The following is a 19986-nucleotide window of genomic DNA, read 5'->3' as shown; positions in this document are numbered from 1 at the left end:
GAACAGCGATAGCGAAAGGCTACTTGAACGGAAAGATGTAACTCTGTGAGATGAATTAACACAACACAGAGCAGTTTCTCAGAAAGCATCTTTCCAGTTTTGAACGGAAGGTATTTCCTTTTTCACCATAGCCCTCTATGGGCTTCCAAATATCCCTTTGCCAATTGCACAAGAACAGCCTTAGCGAAAAGCTTCTTGAAGGGAAAGATGTAACTCTGTGAGATGAACTAACAGAACCCAGAGCATTTTCACAGAAAGCATCTTTCCAGTTTTGAACAGAAGATATTACCTTTTTCACCATCGCCCTCTATGGGCTTCCAAATATCCCTTTGCCAATGCCACAAGAACAGCCTTAGCGAAAGGCTTCTTGAAGGGAAAGATGTAACTCTGTGAGATGAATTAACAGAACACAGAGCAGTTTCTCAGAAACCTTCTTTCCAGTTTTGAACGGCAGATATTTCCTTTTTCACCATAGCCCTCTATGGGCTTCCAAATATCCCGTTGCCAATTCCACAAGAACAGCCTTAGCGAAAGGCTTCTTGAAGGGAAAGATGTAACTCGGTGAGATGAATTAACAGAACACAGAGCAGTTTCTCAGAAAGCTTCTTTCCCGTTTTGAAAGGAAGATATTTCCTTTTTCACCATAGCTCTCTGTGGGCTTTCAAATATCCCTTTGCCAATTCCACAAGAACAGCCTTAGCGAAAGGCTTCTTGAAGGGAAAGATGTAACTCTGTGAGGTGAATTAACAGAACACAGAGCAGTTTCTCATAAACTTTCTTTCCAGTTTTGAACGCCAGATATTTCCTTTTTCACCATAGCCATCCAGGGCCTTCAAAATATCCCTTTGCCATTTCCACAAGAACAACCTTATCGAAAGGCTTCTTGAAGGGAAAGATGTAACTCTCTGAGATGAATTAACAGAACACAGAGCAGTTTCTCAGAAAGCTTCCTTCCAGTTTTGAACTGAAGATATTTCCTTTTTTACCATTGCCCTCTAGGGGCTACCAAATATCCCTTTGCCAATTCCACAAGAACAGCCTTAGATAAAGGCTTCTTGAAGGGAAAGATGTAACTCGGTGAGATGAATTAACACAACACAGAGCAGTTTCTCAGAAAGCTTCTTTACCGTTTTGAACGGAAGATATTTCCTTTTTCACCTTAGCCCTCTATGGGCGTACAAATATCACTTTGCCAATTCCACAAGAACAGCGTTAGCGAAAGGCTTCTTGAATGGAAAGATGTAACTCTGTGAGATGAATTCACAGAACACAGAGCAATTTCTCAGAAAACTTCTTTGCAGTTTTGAACAGAAGATATTTCCTTTTTCACCATAGCCCTCTATGGACTTCCAAATTTCCCTTTGCCAATTCCACAAGAACAGCCTTAGCGAAAGGCTTCTTGAAGGGAAAGATGTAACTCCGTGAGATGAATTAACAGAACACAGAGCAGTTTCTCAGAAAGCTTCTTTCCAGTTTTGAACAGAAGATATTTCCTTTTTCACCATAGTCCTCTATGTGCTTCCAAAATATCTTTGCCAATTCCACAACAACAGCCTTAGCGAAAGGCTTCTTGAAGGGAAAGATGTAACTCAGTGAGATGAATTAACAGAACACAGAGCAGTTTCTCAGAAAGCTTCTTTCCAGTTTTGAACAGAAGATATTTCCTTTTTCACCATAGCCCTCTATGTGCTTCCAAAATATCTTTGCCAATTCCACAAGAACAGCCTTAGCGAAAGGCTTCTTGAAGGGAAAGATGTAACTCAGTGAGATGAATTAACAGAACACAGAGCAGTTTCTCAGAAAGCTTCTTTCCAGTTTTGAACGGAAGATATTTCCTTTTTCACCATAGCCCTCTGAGGGCGTCCAAATATCCCTTTGCCAATTCCACAAGAACAGCCTTAGCGAAAGGCTTCTTGAAGGGAAAGATGTAACTCTGTGAGATGAATTAACAGAACACAGAGCAGTTTCTCTGAAAGCTTCTTTCCAGTTTTGAACGGAACATAATTCCTTTTTCACCGTAGCCCTTTATGGGCTTCCAAATATCCCTTTGCCAATTCCACAAGAACAGCCTTAGCGAAAGGCTTCTTGAAGGGAAAGATGTAACTCTGTGAGATGAATTAACGGTACACAGAGCAGTTTCTCAGAAAGCTTCTTTCCAGTTTTGAACAGAAGATATTTGCTTTGTCACCATAGCCCTCTATGGGCTTCCAAATATCCCTTTGCTAATTCAACAAGAACAGCCTTAGCGAAAGGCTTCTTGACGGGAAAGATGTAACTCTGTGAGATGAATTAACAGAACACAGAGCAGTTTCTCAGAAAGCATCTTTCCAGTTTTGAACAGAAGATATTTGCTTTGTCACCATAGCCCTCTATGGGCTTCCAAATATCCCTTTGCTAATTCAACAAGAACAACCTTAGCGAAAGGCTTCTTGACGGGAAAGATGTAACTCTGTGAGATGAATTAACAGAACACAGAGCAGTTTCTCAGAAAGCTTCTTTCCAGTTTTGAAAGGAAGATATTTCCTATTTCACCATAGAACTCTAAGGGCTTCCAAATATCCCTTTGCCAATTCCACAAGAACAGCCTTAGCGAAAGGCTTCTTGAAGGGAAAGATGTAACTCTGTGAGATGAATTAAGAGAACACCGAGCAGTTTCTCAGATAGCTTCTTTCAGGTTTTGAACGGAAGATATTTCCTTTTTCACCGTAGCCCTCTGTTGGCTTCCAAATATCCCTTTGCCAATTCCACAAGAACAGCCTTATCGAAAGACTTCTTGAAGGGAAAGATGTAACTCTGTGAGATGAATTAACAGAACACAGAGCAGTTTCTCAGAAAGCTTCTTTGCAGTTTTGAACGGAAGATATTTCCTTTTTCACCATAGCCCTCTAAGTGCTTCCAAATATCCCTTTGTCAATTCCAGAAGAACAGACTTAGCGAAAGGCTTCTTAAAGGGAAAGATGTAACTCTGTGAGATAATTTAACAGAACACCGAGCAGTTTCTCAGAAAGCTTCTTTCCAGTTTTGAGCGGAAGATATTTCCTTTTTCACCATAGCTCTCTAGGGGCTTCCAAATATCCCTTTGCCAATTCCACAAGAACAGCCTTAGCGAAAGGCTCTGGAAGGGAAAGATGTAACTCTGTGAGATGAATTAACAGAACACAGAGCAGTTTCTCAGAAAGCTTCTTTCCAGTTTTCACCGGAAGATATTTCCTTTTTCACCATAGCCCTCTAAGGTCTTCCAAATATCCCTTTGTCAATTCCAGAAGAACAGCCTTAGCGAAAGGTTTCTTGAAGGGAAAGATGTAACTCTCTGAGATGAATTAACAAAACACAGAGCAGTTTATCAGAAAGCTTCTTTCCAGTTTTGAACGGAAGGTAATTTCTTTTTCCCCATAGTCCTCTATGGGCTTCCAAATATCCCGTTGCCAATTCCAGAAGAACAACCTTAGCGAAAGGCTTCTTGAAGGGAAAGATGTAACTCGGTGAGATGAATTAACACAACACAGAGCAGTTTCTCAGAAAGCTTCTTTACCGTTTTGAACGGAAGATATTTCCTTTTTCACCTTAGCCCTCTATGGGCGTACAAATATCACTTTGCCAATTCCAAAAGAACAGCGTTAGCGAAAGGCTTCTTGAAGGGAAAGATATAGCTCTGTGAGATGAATTAACAGAACACAGAGCAGTTTCTCAGAAAGCTTCTTTCCAGCTTGAACGGAAGATATTTCTTTTTTCACCATAGCCCTCTATGGGAACCAAATATCACTTTGCCAATACCACAAGAATAGCCTTAGCGAAAGGTTTCTTGAAGGGAAAGAGGTATCTCTGTGAGATGAATTAACAGAACACAGAGCTGTTTCTCAGATAGCTTCTTTCCAGTTTTGAACGGAAGATATTTCCTTTTTCACCATCGCCCTCTATGGGCTTCCAAATATCCCTTTGCCAATGCCACAAGAACAGCCTTAGCGAAAGGCTTCTTGAAGGGAAAGATGTAACTCTGTGAGATGAATTAACAGAACACAGAGCAGTTTCTCAGAAACCTTCTTTAAAGTTTTGAACGGGAGATATTTCCTTTTTCACCATAGCCCTCTATGGGCTTCCAAATATCCCTTTGCCAATTCCACAAGAACAGCCTTAGCGAAAGGCTTCATGAAGGGAAAGATGTAACTCGGTGAGACGAATTAACAGAACACAGAGCAGTTTCTCAGAAAGCTTCTTTCCAGTTTTGAACGGAAGATATTTCCTTTTTCACCATTGCCCTCTATGGGCTTCCAAATATCCCTTTGCCAATTCCACAAGAACAGCCTTAGAGAAAGGCTTCTTGAAGGGAAAGATGTAACTCTGAGAAATGAATTAACAGAACACAGAGCATTTTCACAGAAAGCTTCTTTCCAGTTTTGAACGGAAGATATTTCCTTTTTCACCATCGCCCTCTATTTGCTTACAAATATCCCTTTGCCAACGCCACAAGAAGAGCGATAGCGAAAGGCTACTTGAAGGGAATGATGTAACTGTGTGAGATGAATTAACAGAACACATATCAGTTTCTCAAAAAGCTTCTTTCCAGTTTTGAACGGAATATATTTTATTTTTCACCATTGCCCTCTATGGGCTTCCAAATATCCCTTTGCCAATTCCACAAGAACAGCCTTAGCGAAAGGCTTCTTGAAGGAAAAGATGTAACTCTGTGAGATGAATTAACAGAACACAGAGCAGTTTCTCACAAACCTTCTTTCCAGTTTTGAACGGAAGATATTTCCTTCTTCACCATAGCCCTCTATGGGCTTAAAAATATCACTTTGCCAATTCCACAAGAACAGCCTTACGGAAAGGCTTCTTGAAGGGAAAGATGTAACTCTGTGACATGAATTAACAGAACACAGATCAGTCTCTCAGAAAGCTTCTTTCCAGTTTTGAACGGAAGATATTTCCTTTTTCACCATAGCCTTCTATGGGCTTCCAAATATCTCTTTTCCAATTCCAGAAGAACAGTCTTAGCGAAGGTTTTCTAGAAGGGAAAGATGTAACTTTGTGAGATGAATGAACAGAACACAGATCAGTTTCTCAGTAAGCTTCTTTCCAGTTTTGAACGGAAGATATTTCCTATTTCACCATAGCCCTCTAAGGGCTTCCAAATATCCCTTTGCCAATTCCACAAGAACAGGCTTAGCGAAAGGCTTCTTGAAGGGAAAGATGTAACTCCGTGAGATGAATTAACAGAACACAGAGCAGTTTCTCAGAAAGCTTCTTTCCAGTTTTGAACGGAAGATATTTCCTTCTTCACCATAGCACTTTAGGGGTTTCCAAATATCAATTTGCCAATTCCACAAAACAGCCTTAGCGAAAGGTTTCTTGAAGGGAAAGATGTAACTCTGTGAGATGAATTAACAGAACACAGAGCAGTTTCTCAGAAAGCTTCTTTCCGGTTTTGAACGGAAGATATTTCCTTTTTCACCATAGACATCTATATGCTTCCAAATATCCCTTTCCCAGTTCCACAAGAACATCCTTAGCCAAAGGCTTCCTGAAGGGAAAGATGTAACTCTGTGAGATGAATTAACAGAACACAGAGCAGTTTCTCAGAAAGCTTCTTTCCAGTTTTGAACGGAAGATATTTCCTTTTTCACCATTGCCCTCTGTTGTCTTCCTAATATCCCTTTGCAATTTCACAAGAACAGCCTTAGCGAAAGGCTTCTTGAAGGGAAAGATGTAACTCTGTGGCATGAATTAAGAGAACACAGAGCAGTTTCTCAGAAAGCTTCTTTCCAGTTTTGAACGGAAGATATTTCCTTTTTCACCATAGCCCTCTAAGGGATTCCAAATATCCCTTTGCCGATTCCACAAGAACAGCCTTAGCGAAAGGCTTCTTGAAGGGAAAGATGTAACTCTGTGAGATGAATTAACAGAACACAGAGCAGTTTCTCAGAAAGCTTCTTTCCAGTTTTGAACGGAAGATATTTCCTTATTCAGCCTAGCCGTCTAAGGGCTTCCAAATATCCCTTTGCCAATACCATAAGAGCAGCCTTAGCGAAAGGCTTTTTGAAGGGAAAGATGTAACTCTGTGAGATGAATTAACAGAACACAGAGCAGTTTCTGAGAAAGCTTCTTTCCAGTTTTGAACGGAAGATATTTCCTTCTTCACCATAGCACTCTAGGGGCTTCCAAATATCAATTTGCCAATTCCACAAAACAGCCTTAGCGAAAGGTTTCTTGAAGGGAAAGATGTAACTCTGTGAGATGAATTAACAGAACACAGAGCAGTTTCTCAGAAAGCTTCTTTCCAGTTTTGAACGAAAGTTATTTCCTTATTCAGCCTAGCCGTCTAAGGGCTTCCAAATATCCCTTTGCCAATACCATAAGAGCAGCCTTAGCGAAAGGTTTCTTGAAGGGAAAGATGTAACTCTGTGAGATGAATTAACAGAACACAGAGCAGTTTCTCAGAAAGCTTCTTTCCAGTTTTGAACGGAAGATATTTCCTTATTCAGCCTAGCCCTCTAAGGGCTTCCAAATATCCCTTTGCCAATACCATAAGAACAGCCTTAGCGAAAGGATTCTTGAAGGGAAAGATGTAACTCTGTGAGATGAATAAACAGAACACAGAGCAGTTTCTCAGAAAGCTTCTTTCCAGTTTTGAACGGAAGATATTTCCTTTTTCACCATAGCCCTCTATGGGCTTCCAAATATCCCTTTGTCAATTCCACAAGAACAGCCTTAGCGAAAGGCTTCTTGATTGGAAAGATGTAGCTCTGTGAGATGAATTAACAGAACACAGAGCAGTTTCTCAGAAAGCTTCTTTCCAGTTTTGAACGGAAGATATTTCCATTTTCACCATAGCCCTCTAAGGGCTTCCAAATATCCCTTTGCCAATTCCACAAGAACAGCCTTAGCGAAAGGCTTCTTGAAGGGAAAGATGTAACTCTGTGAGATGAATTAACAGAACACGGCGCAGTTTCTCAGAGAGCTTCTTTCCAGTTTTGAACGCAAGATATTTCCTTTTTCACCATAGCCCTCTATGGGCTTCCAAATATCCCTTTTCCATTTCCACAAGAATAGCCTTAGCGAAAGGGTTCTTGAAGGGAAAGATATAACTCTGTGAGATGAATTAACGGAACACAGAGCAGTTTCTCAGAAAGCTTCTTTCCAGTTTTGAACGGAAGATATTTCCTTTTCCACCATAGCCCTGTCAGGGCTTCCAAATATCCCTTTGCCAATACCACAAGAACAGCCTTAGCGAAAGGCTTCTTGAAGGGAAAGATGTAACTCTGTGAGATGAATTAACAGAACACAGAGCAGTTTCTCAGAAAGCTTCTTTCCAGTTTTGAACGGAAGATATTTCCTTTTTCACCATAGCCCTCCAAGGGCTTCCAAATATACCCCTGCCAATTCCGCAAGAACAGCCTTAGCGAAAGGCTTTTTAAAGGGAAAGATGTAACTCTGTTAGATGAATTAACAGAACACAGAGCAGTTTCTCAGAAACCTTCTTTCCAGTTTTAAACGGAAGATATTTCCTTTTTCACCATAGCCCTCTATGGGCTTCCAAATATCCCTTTGCCAATTCCACAAGAACAGCCTTAGCGAAAGGCTTCTTGAAGGGAAAGATGTAACTCTGTGAGATGAATTAACGGAACACAGAGAAGTTTCTCAGAAAGCTTCTTTCCAGTTTTGAACGGAAGATATTTCCTTTTTCACCATATCCCTCTCTGGGCTTCCAAATATCCCTTTGCCACTTCCAGAAGAACAGCCTTAGCGAAAGTCTTCTTGAAGGGAAAGATGTAACACTGTGAGAAGAATTAACAGAACACAGAGGAGTTTCTCAGAAACCTTCCTTCTACTTTTGAAGGGAAGTTATTTGTTTTTTCACCATAGTCCTCTATGGGCTTCGTAATATGCCTTTGCCAATTCCACAAGAACAGCCTTAGCGAAAGGATTCTTGAAGGGAAAGATGTAACTCCTTGAGATGAATTAACAGAACACAGAGCAGTTTCTCAGAATGCTTCCTTCCCGTTTTGAACGGAAGATATTTCCTTTTTCACCATAGTCCTCTAAGGGCTTCCAAATATCACTTTGCCAATTCCACAAGAACAGCCTTAGCGAAAGGCTTCTTGAAGGGAAAGATGTAACTCTGTGAGATGAATTCACAGAACACAGAGCAATTTCTCAGAAAGCTTCTTTCCAGTTTTGAACGGAAGATATTTCCTTTTTCCCCATAGCCCTCTCAGGGCTTCCAATATCTCTTTGCCAATTCCACAAGAACAGCCTTAGCGAAAGGTTTCTTGAAGGGAAAGATGTAACACTGTGAGATGAATTAACAGAACACAGAGCAGTTTGTCAGAAAGCTTCTTTCCAGTTTTGAACGGAAGATATTTCCTTTATCACCATAGCCCTCTAAGGTCTTCCAAATATCCCTTTGCCAATTCCACAATAACAGCCTTAGCGAAAGGCTTCTTGACGGGAAAGATATAACTCTGTGAGATGAATTAACAGAACACCGAGCAGTTGTTCCGAAACCTTCTTTCCAGTTTTGAACGAAAGTTATTTCCTTTTTCACCATAGCCTTCTATGGGCTTCCAAATATCCCTTTGCCAATTCCACAAGAACAGCCTTAGCGAAAGGTTTGCCGAAGGGAAAGATGTAACTCTGTGAGATGAATTAACAGAACACAGAGCAGTTTCTCAGAAAGCTTCTTTCCAGTTTTGAACGGAAGATATTTCCTTTTTCACCATAGCCCTCTATGGGCTTCCAAATATCCCTTTGCAAATTCCACAAGAACAGCCTTAGCGAAAGGCTTCTTGAAGGGAAAGATGTAACTCTGTGAGATGAATTAACAGAACACAGAGCCGTTTCTCAGAAAGCTTCTTTCCAGTTTTGAACGGAAGATATTTCCTTTTTCACCATAGCCTTCTATGGGCTTCCAAATATCCCTTTGCCAATTCCACAAGAACATCCTTAGGGAAAGGCTTCCAGAAGGGAAAGATGTAACTCTGTGAGATGAATAAACAGAACACATAGCCGTTTCTCGGAAAGCTTCTTTCCAGTTTTGAACTGAAGATATTTCCTTTTTCACCATAGCCCTCTATGGGCTTCCAAATATCCCTTTGCCAATTCCACAAGAACAGCCTTAGCGAAAGGCTTCTTGAAGGGAAAGATGTAACTCTGTGAGATGAATTAACAGAACACAGAGCAGTTTCTCAGAAAGCTTCTTTGCAGTTTTGAACGGAAGATATTTCCTTTTTCACCATAGCCCTCTAAGTGCTTCCAAATATCCCTTTGTCAATTCCAGAAGAACAGACTTAGCGAAAGGCTTCTTAAAGGGAAAGATGTAACTCTGTGAGATAATTTAACAGAACACCGAGCAGTTTCTCAGAAAGCTTCTTTCCAGTTTTGAGCGGAAGATATTTCCTTTTTCACCATAGCTCTCTAGGGGCTTCCAAATATCCCTTTGCCAATTCCACAAGAACAGCCTTAGCGAAAGGCTCTGGAAGGGAAAGATGTAACTCTGTGAGATGAATTAACAGAACACAGAGCAGTTTCTCAGAAAGCTTCTTTCCAGTTTTCACCGGAAGATATTTCCTTTTTCACCATAGCCCTCTAAGGTCTTCCAAATATCCCTTTGTCAATTCCAGAAGAACAGCCTTAGCGAAAGGTTTCTTGAAGGGAAAGATGTAACTCTCTGAGATGAATTAACAAAACACAGAGCAGTTTATCAGAAAGCTTCTTTCCAGTTTTGAACGGAAGGTAATTTCTTTTTCCCCATAGTCCTCTATGGGCTTCCAAATATCCCGTTGCCAATTCCAGAAGAACAACCTTAGCGAAAGGCTTCTTGAAGGGAAAGATGTAACTCGGTGAGATGAATTAACACAACACAGAGCAGTTTCTCAGAAAGCTTCTTTACCGTTTTGAACGGAAGATATTTCCTTTTTCACCTTAGCCCTCTATGGGCGTACAAATATCACTTTGCCAATTCCAAAAGAACAGCGTTAGCGAAAGGCTTCTTGAAGGGAAAGATATAGCTCTGTGAGATGAATTAACAGAACACAGAGCAGTTTCTCAGAAAGCTTCTTTCCAGCTTGAACGGAAGATATTTCTTTTTTCACCATAGCCCTCTATGGGAACCAAATATCACTTTGCCAATACCACAAGAATAGCCTTAGCGAAAGGTTTCTTGAAGGGAAAGAGGTATCTCTGTGAGATGAATTAACAGAACACAGAGCTGTTTCTCAGATAGCTTCTTTCCAGTTTTGAACGGAAGATATTTCCTTTTTCACCATCGCCCTCTATGGGCTTCCAAATATCCCTTTGCCAATGCCACAAGAACAGCCTTAGCGAAAGGCTTCTTGAAGGGAAAGATGTAACTCTGTGAGATGAATTAACAGAACACAGAGCAGTTTCTCAGAAACCTTCTTTAAAGTTTTGAACGGGAGATATTTCCTTTTTCACCATAGCCCTCTATGGGCTTCCAAATATCCCTTTGCCAATTCCACAAGAACAGCCTTAGCGAAAGGCTTCATGAAGGGAAAGATGTAACTCGGTGAGACGAATTAACAGAACACAGAGCAGTTTCTCAGAAAGCTTCTTTCCAGTTTTGAACGGAAGATATTTCCTTTTTCACCATTGCCCTCTATGGGCTTCCAAATATCCCTTTGCCAATTCCACAAGAACAGCCTTAGAGAAAGGCTTCTTGAAGGGAAAGATGTAACTCTGAGAAATGAATTAACAGAACACAGAGCATTTTCACAGAAAGCTTCTTTCCAGTTTTGAACGGAAGATATTTCCTTTTTCACCATCGCCCTCTATTTGCTTACAAATATCCCTTTGCCAACGCCACAAGAAGAGCGATAGCGAAAGGCTACTTGAAGGGAATGATGTAACTGTGTGAGATGAATTAACAGAACACATATCAGTTTCTCAAAAAGCTTCTTTCCAGTTTTGAACGGAATATATTTTATTTTTCACCATTGCCCTCTATGGGCTTCCAAATATCCCTTTGCCAATTCCACAAGAACAGCCTTAGCGAAAGGCTTCTTGAAGGAAAAGATGTAACTCTGTGAGATGAATTAACAGAACACAGAGCAGTTTCTCACAAACCTTCTTTCCAGTTTTGAACGGAAGATATTTCCTTCTTCACCATAGCCCTCTATGGGCTTAAAAATATCACTTTGCCAATTCCACAAGAACAGCCTTACGGAAAGGCTTCTTGAAGGGAAAGATGTAACTCTGTGACATGAATTAACAGAACACAGATCAGTCTCTCAGAAAGCTTCTTTCCAGTTTTGAACGGAAGATATTTCCTTTTTCACCATAGCCTTCTATGGGCTTCCAAATATCTCTTTTCCAATTCCAGAAGAACAGTCTTAGCGAAGGTTTTCTAGAAGGGAAAGATGTAACTTTGTGAGATGAATGAACAGAACACAGATCAGTTTCTCAGTAAGCTTCTTTCCAGTTTTGAACGGAAGATATTTCCTATTTCACCATAGCCCTCTAAGGGCTTCCAAATATCCCTTTGCCAATTCCACAAGAACAGGCTTAGCGAAAGGCTTCTTGAAGGGAAAGATGTAACTCCGTGAGATGAATTAACAGAACACAGAGCAGTTTCTCAGAAAGCTTCTTTCCAGTTTTGAACGGAAGATATTTCCTTCTTCACCATAGCACTTTAGGGGTTTCCAAATATCAATTTGCCAATTCCACAAAACAGCCTTAGCGAAAGGTTTCTTGAAGGGAAAGATGTAACTCTGTGAGATGAATTAACAGAACACAGAGCAGTTTCTCAGAAAGCTTCTTTCCGGTTTTGAACGGAAGATATTTCCTTTTTCACCATAGACATCTATATGCTTCCAAATATCCCTTTCCCAGTTCCACAAGAACATCCTTAGCCAAAGGCTTCCTGAAGGGAAAGATGTAACTCTGTGAGATGAATTAACAGAACACAGAGCAGTTTCTCAGAAAGCTTCTTTCCAGTTTTGAACGGAAGATATTTCCTTTTTCACCATTGCCCTCTGTTGTCTTCCTAATATCCCTTTGCAATTTCACAAGAACAGCCTTAGCGAAAGGCTTCTTGAAGGGAAAGATGTAACTCTGTGGCATGAATTAAGAGAACACAGAGCAGTTTCTCAGAAAGCTTCTTTCCAGTTTTGAACGGAAGATATTTCCTTTTTCACCATAGCCCTCTAAGGGATTCCAAATATCCCTTTGCCGATTCCACAAGAACAGCCTTAGCGAAAGGCTTCTTGAAGGGAAAGATGTAACTCTGTGAGATGAATTAACAGAACACAGAGCAGTTTCTCAGAAAGCTTCTTTCCAGTTTTGAACGGAAGATATTTCCTTATTCAGCCTAGCCGTCTAAGGGCTTCCAAATATCCCTTTGCCAATACCATAAGAGCAGCCTTAGCGAAAGGCTTTTTGAAGGGAAAGATGTAACTCTGTGAGATGAATTAACAGAACACAGAGCAGTTTCTGAGAAAGCTTCTTTCCAGTTTTGAACGGAAGATATTTCCTTCTTCACCATAGCACTCTAGGGGCTTCCAAATATCAATTTGCCAATTCCACAAAACAGCCTTAGCGAAAGGTTTCTTGAAGGGAAAGATGTAACTCTGTGAGATGAATTAACAGAACACAGAGCAGTTTCTCAGAAAGCTTCTTTCCAGTTTTGAACGAAAGTTATTTCCTTATTCAGCCTAGCCGTCTAAGGGCTTCCAAATATCCCTTTGCCAATACCATAAGAGCAGCCTTAGCGAAAGGTTTCTTGAAGGGAAAGATGTAACTCTGTGAGATGAATTAACAGAACACAGAGCAGTTTCTCAGAAAGCTTCTTTCCAGTTTTGAACGGAAGATATTTCCTTATTCAGCCTAGCCCTCTAAGGGCTTCCAAATATCCCTTTGCCAATACCATAAGAACAGCCTTAGCGAAAGGATTCTTGAAGGGAAAGATGTAACTCTGTGAGATGAATAAACAGAACACAGAGCAGTTTCTCAGAAAGCTTCTTTCCAGTTTTGAACGGAAGATATTTCCTTTTTCACCATAGCCCTCTATGGGCTTCCAAATATCCCTTTGTCAATTCCACAAGAACAGCCTTAGCGAAAGGCTTCTTGATTGGAAAGATGTAGCTCTGTGAGATGAATTAACAGAACACAGAGCAGTTTCTCAGAAAGCTTCTTTCCAGTTTTGAACGGAAGATATTTCCATTTTCACCATAGCCCTCTAAGGGCTTCCAAATATCCCTTTGCCAATTCCACAAGAACAGCCTTAGCGAAAGGCTTCTTGAAGGGAAAGATGTAACTCTGTGAGATGAATTAACAGAACACGGCGCAGTTTCTCAGAGAGCTTCTTTCCAGTTTTGAACGCAAGATATTTCCTTTTTCACCATAGCCCTCTATGGGCTTCCAAATATCCCTTTTCCATTTCCACAAGAATAGCCTTAGCGAAAGGGTTCTTGAAGGGAAAGATATAACTCTGTGAGATGAATTAACGGAACACAGAGCAGTTTCTCAGAAAGCTTCTTTCCAGTTTTGAACGGAAGATATTTCCTTTTCCACCATAGCCCTGTCAGGGCTTCCAAATATCCCTTTGCCAATACCACAAGAACAGCCTTAGCGAAAGGCTTCTTGAAGGGAAAGATGTAACTCTGTGAGATGAATTAACAGAACACAGAGCAGTTTCTCAGAAAGCTTCTTTCCAGTTTTGAACGGAAGATATTTCCTTTTTCACCATAGCCCTCCAAGGGCTTCCAAATATACCCCTGCCAATTCCGCAAGAACAGCCTTAGCGAAAGGCTTTTTAAAGGGAAAGATGTAACTCTGTTAGATGAATTAACAGAACACAGAGCAGTTTCTCAGAAACCTTCTTTCCAGTTTTAAACGGAAGATATTTCCTTTTTCACCATAGCCCTCTATGGGCTTCCAAATATCCCTTTGCCAATTCCACAAGAACAGCCTTAGCGAAAGGCTTCTTGAAGGGAAAGATGTAACTCTGTGAGATGAATTAACGGAACACAGAGAAGTTTCTCAGAAAGCTTCTTTCCAGTTTTGAACGGAAGATATTTCCTTTTTCACCATATCCCTCTCTGGGCTTCCAAATATCCCTTTGCCACTTCCAGAAGAACAGCCTTAGCGAAAGTCTTCTTGAAGGGAAAGATGTAACACTGTGAGAAGAATTAACAGAACACAGAGGAGTTTCTCAGAAACCTTCCTTCTACTTTTGAAGGGAAGTTATTTGTTTTTTCACCATAGTCCTCTATGGGCTTCGTAATATGCCTTTGCCAATTCCACAAGAACAGCCTTAGCGAAAGGATTCTTGAAGGGAAAGATGTAACTCCTTGAGATGAATTAACAGAACACAGAGCAGTTTCTCAGAATGCTTCCTTCCCGTTTTGAACGGAAGATATTTCCTTTTTCACCATAGTCCTCTAAGGGCTTCCAAATATCACTTTGCCAATTCCACAAGAACAGCCTTAGCGAAAGGCTTCTTGAAGGGAAAGATGTAACTCTGTGAGATGAATTCACAGAACACAGAGCAATTTCTCAGAAAGCTTCTTTCCAGTTTTGAACGGAAGATATTTCCTTTTTCCCCATAGCCCTCTCAGGGCTTCCAATATCTCTTTGCCAATTCCACAAGAACAGCCTTAGCGAAAGGTTTCTTGAAGGGAAAGATGTAACACTGTGAGATGAATTAACAGAACACAGAGCAGTTTGTCAGAAAGCTTCTTTCCAGTTTTGAACGGAAGATATTTCCTTTATCACCATAGCCCTCTAAGGTCTTCCAAATATCCCTTTGCCAATTCCACAATAACAGCCTTAGCGAAAGGCTTCTTGACGGGAAAGATATAACTCTGTGAGATGAATTAACAGAACACCGAGCAGTTGTTCCGAAACCTTCTTTCCAGTTTTGAACGAAAGTTATTTCCTTTTTCACCATAGCCTTCTATGGGCTTCCAAATATCCCTTTGCCAATTCCACAAGAACAGCCTTAGCGAAAGGTTTGCCGAAGGGAAAGATGTAACTCTGTGAGATGAATTAACAGAACACAGAGCAGTTTCTCAGAAAGCTTCTTTCCAGTTTTGAACGGAAGATATTTCCTTTTTCACCATAGCCCTCTATGGGCTTCCAAATATCCCTTTGCAAATTCCACAAGAACAGCCTTAGCGAAAGGCTTCTTGAAGGGAAAGATGTAACTCTGTGAGATGAATTAACAGAACACAGAGCCGTTTCTCAGAAAGCTTCTTTCCAGTTTTGAACGGAAGATATTTCCTTTTTCACCATAGCCTTCTATGGGCTTCCAAATATCCCTTTGCCAATTCCACAAGAACATCCTTAGGGAAAGGCTTCCAGAAGGGAAAGATGTAACTCTGTGAGATGAATAAACAGAACACATAGCCGTTTCTCGGAAAGCTTCTTTCCAGTTTTGAACTGAAGATATTTCCTTTTTCACCATAGCCCTCTATGGGCTTCCAAATATCCCTTTGCCAATTCCACAAGAACAGCCTTAGCGAAAGGCTTCTTGAAGGGAAAGATGTAACTCTGTGAGATGAATTAACAGAACACAGAGCAGTTTCTCAGAAAGCTTCTTTGCAGTTTTGAACGGAAGATATTTCCTTTTTCACCATAGCCCTCTAAGTGCTTCCAAATATCCCTTTGTCAATTCCAGAAGAACAGACTTAGCGAAAGGCTTCTTAAAGGGAAAGATGTAACTCTGTGAGATAATTTAACAGAACACCGAGCAGTTTCTCAGAAAGCTTCTTTCCAGTTTTGAGCGGAAGATATTTCCTTTTTCACCATAGCTCTCTAGGGGCTTCCAAATATCCCTTTGCCAATTCCACAAGAACAGCCTTAGCGAAAGGCTCTGGAAGGGAAAGATGTAACTCTGTGAGATGAATTAACAGAACACAGAGCAGTTTCTCAGAAAGCTTCTTTCCAGTTTTCACCGGAAGATATTTCCTTTTTCACCATAGCCCTCTAAGGTCTTCCAAATATCCCTTTGTCAATTCCAGAAGAACAGCCTTAGCGAAAGGTTTCTTGAAGGGAAAGATGTAACTCTCTGAGATGAATTAACAAAACACAGAGCAGTTTATCAGAAAGCTTCTTTCCAGTTTTGAACGGAAGGTAATTTCTTTTTCCCCATAGTCCTCTATGGGCTTCCAAATATCCCGTTGCCAATTCCAGAAGAACAACCTTAGCGAAAGGCTTCTTGAAGGGAAAGATGTAACTCGGTGAGATGAATTAACACAACACAGAGCAGTTTCTCAGAAAGCTTCTTTACCGTTTTGAACGGAAGATATTTCCTTTTTCACCTTAGCCCTCTATGGGCGTACAAATATCACTTTGCCAATTCCAAAAGAACAGCGTTAGCGAAAGGCTTCTTGAAGGGAAAGATATAGCTCTGTGAGATGAATTAACAGAACACAGAGCAGTTTCTCAGAAAGCTTCTTTCCAGCTTGAACGGAAGATATTTCTTTTTTCACCATAGCCCTCTATGGGAACCAAATATCACTTTGCCAATACCACAAGAATAGCCTTAGCGAAAGGTTTCTTGAAGGGAAAGAGGTATCTCTGTGAGATGAATTAACAGAACACAGAGCTGTTTCTCAGATAGCTTCTTTCCAGTTTTGAACGGAAGATATTTCCTTTTTCACCATCGCCCTCTATGGGCTTCCAAATATCCCTTTGCCAATGCCACAAGAACAGCCTTAGCGAAAGGCTTCTTGAAGGGAAAGATGTAACTCTGTGAGATGAATTAACAGAACACAGAGCAGTTTCTCAGAAACCTTCTTTAAAGTTTTGAACGGGAGATATTTCCTTTTTCACCATAGCCCTCTATGGGCTTCCAAATATCCCTTTGCCAATTCCACAAGAACAGCCTTAGCGAAAGGCTTCATGAAGGGAAAGATGTAACTCGGTGAGACGAATTAACAGAACACAGAGCAGTTTCTCAGAAAGCTTCTTTCCAGTTTTGAACGGAAGATATTTCCTTTTTCACCATTGCCCTCTATGGGCTTCCAAATATCCCTTTGCCAATTCCACAAGAACAGCCTTAGAGAAAGGCTTCTTGAAGGGAAAGATGTAACTCTGAGAAATGAATTAACAGAACACAGAGCATTTTCACAGAAAGCTTCTTTCCAGTTTTGAACGGAAGATATTTCCTTTTTCACCATCGCCCTCTATTTGCTTACAAATATCCCTTTGCCAACGCCACAAGAAGAGCGATAGCGAAAGGCTACTTGAAGGGAATGATGTAACTGTGTGAGATGAATTAACAGAACACATATCAGTTTCTCAAAAAGCTTCTTTCCAGTTTTGAACGGAATATATTTTATTTTTCACCATTGCCCTCTATGGGCTTCCAAATATCCCTTTGCCAATTCCACAAGAACAGCCTTAGCGAAAGGCTTCTTGAAGGAAAAGATGTAACTCTGTGAGATGAATTAACAGAACACAGAGCAGTTTCTCACAAACCTTCTTTCCAGTTTTGAACGGAAGATATTTCCTTCTTCACCATAGCCCTCTATGGGCTTAAAAATATCACTTTGCCAATTCCACAAGAACAGCCTTACGGAAAGGCTTCTTGAAGGGAAAGATGTAACTCTGTGACATGAATTAACAGAACACAGATCAGTCTCTCAGAAAGCTTCTTTCCAGTTTTGAACGGAAGATATTTCCTTTTTCACCATAGCCTTCTATGGGCTTCCAAATATCTCTTTTCCAATTCCAGAAGAACAGTCTTAGCGAAGGTTTTCTAGAAGGGAAAGATGTAACTTTGTGAGATGAATGAACAGAACACAGATCAGTTTCTCAGTAAGCTTCTTTCCAGTTTTGAACGGAAGATATTTCCTATTTCACCATAGCCCTCTAAGGGCTTCCAAATATCCCTTTGCCAATTCCACAAGAACAGGCTTAGCGAAAGGCTTCTTGAAGGGAAAGATGTAACTCCGTGAGATGAATTAACAGAACACAGAGCAGTTTCTCAGAAAGCTTCTTTCCAGTTTTGAACGGAAGATATTTCCTTCTTCACCATAGCACTTTAGGGGTTTCCAAATATCAATTTGCCAATTCCACAAAACAGCCTTAGCGAAAGGTTTCTTGAAGGGAAAGATGTAACTCTGTGAGATGAATTAACAGAACACAGAGCAGTTTCTCAGAAAGCTTCTTTCCGGTTTTGAACGGAAGATATTTCCTTTTTCACCATAGACATCTATATGCTTCCAAATATCCCTTTCCCAGTTCCACAAGAACATCCTTAGCCAAAGGCTTCCTGAAGGGAAAGATGTAACTCTGTGAGATGAATTAACAGAACACAGAGCAGTTTCTCAGAAAGCTTCTTTCCAGTTTTGAACGGAAGATATTTCCTTTTTCACCATTGCCCTCTGTTGTCTTCCTAATATCCCTTTGCAATTTCACAAGAACAGCCTTAGCGAAAGGCTTCTTGAAGGGAAAGATGTAACTCTGTGGCATGAATTAAGAGAACACAGAGCAGTTTCTCAGAAAGCTTCTTTCCAGTTTTGAACGGAAGATATTTCCTTTTTCACCATAGCCCTCTAAGGGATTCCAAATATCCCTTTGCCGATTCCACAAGAACAGCCTTAGCGAAAGGCTTCTTGAAGGGAAAGATGTAACTCTGTGAGATGAATTAACAGAACACAGAGCAGTTTCTCAGAAAGCTTCTTTCCAGTTTTGAACGGAAGATATTTCCTTATTCAGCCTAGCCGTCTAAGGGCTTCCAAATATCCCTTTGCCAATACCATAAGAGCAGCCTTAGCGAAAGGCTTTTTGAAGGGAAAGATGTAACTCTGTGAGATGAATTAACAGAACACAGAGCAGTTTCTGAGAAAGCTTCTTTCCAGTTTTGAACGGAAGATATTTCCTTCTTCACCATAGCACTCTAGGGGCTTCCAAATATCAATTTGCCAATTCCACAAAACAGCCTTAGCGAAAGGTTTCTTGAAGGGAAAGATGTAACTCTGTGAGATGAATTAACAGAACACAGAGCAGTTTCTCAGAAAGCTTCTTTCCAGTTTTGAACGAAAGTTATTTCCTTATTCAGCCTAGCCGTCTAAGGGCTTCCAAATATCCCTTTGCCAATACCATAAGAGCAGCCTTAGCGAAAGGTTTCTTGAAGGGAAAGATGTAACTCTGTGAGATGAATTAACAGAACACAGAGCAGTTTCTCAGAAAGCTTCTTTCCAGTTTTGAACGGAAGATATTTCCTTATTCAGCCTAGCCCTCTAAGGGCTTCCAAATATCCCTTTGCCAATACCATAAGAACAGCCTTAGCGAAAGGATTCTTGAAGGGAAAGATGTAACTCTGTGAGATGAATAAACAGAACACAGAGCAGTTTCTCAGAAAGCTTCTTTCCAGTTTTGAACGGAAGATATTTCCTTTTTCACCATAGCCCTCTATGGGCTTCCAAATATCCCTTTGTCAATTCCACAAGAACAGCCTTAGCGAAAGGCTTCTTGATTGGAAAGATGTAGCTCTGTGAGATGAATTAACAGAACACAGAGCAGTTTCTCAGAAAGCTTCTTTCCAGTTTTGAACGGAAGATATTTCCATTTTCACCATAGCCCTCTAAGGGCTTCCAAATATCCCTTTGCCAATTCCACAAGAACAGCCTTAGCGAAAGGCTTCTTGAAGGGAAAGATGTAACTCTGTGAGATGAATTAACAGAACACGGCGCAGTTTCTCAGAGAGCTTCTTTCCAGTTTTGAACGCAAGATATTTCCTTTTTCACCATAGCCCTCTATGGGCTTCCAAATATCCCTTTTCCATTTCCACAAGAATAGCCTTAGCGAAAGGGTTCTTGAAGGGAAAGATATAACTCTGTGAGATGAATTAACGGAACACAGAGCAGTTTCTCAGAAAGCTTCTTTCCAGTTTTGAACGGAAGATATTTCCTTTTCCACCATAGCCCTGTCAGGGCTTCCAAATATCCCTTTGCCAATACCACAAGAACAGCCTTAGCGAAAGGCTTCTTGAAGGGAAAGATGTAACTCTGTGAGATGAAT

The sequence above is a fragment of the Chlorocebus sabaeus genome, chromosome 12 (genome assembly GCF_047675955.1).
Source record: "Chlorocebus sabaeus isolate Y175 chromosome 12, mChlSab1.0.hap1, whole genome shotgun sequence".
Lineage (NCBI taxonomy): Eukaryota > Metazoa > Chordata > Mammalia > Primates > Cercopithecidae > Chlorocebus > Chlorocebus sabaeus.
The sequence above is the reverse complement of the archived record's forward strand: the minus strand, read 5'-3'. Positions refer to the sequence as shown.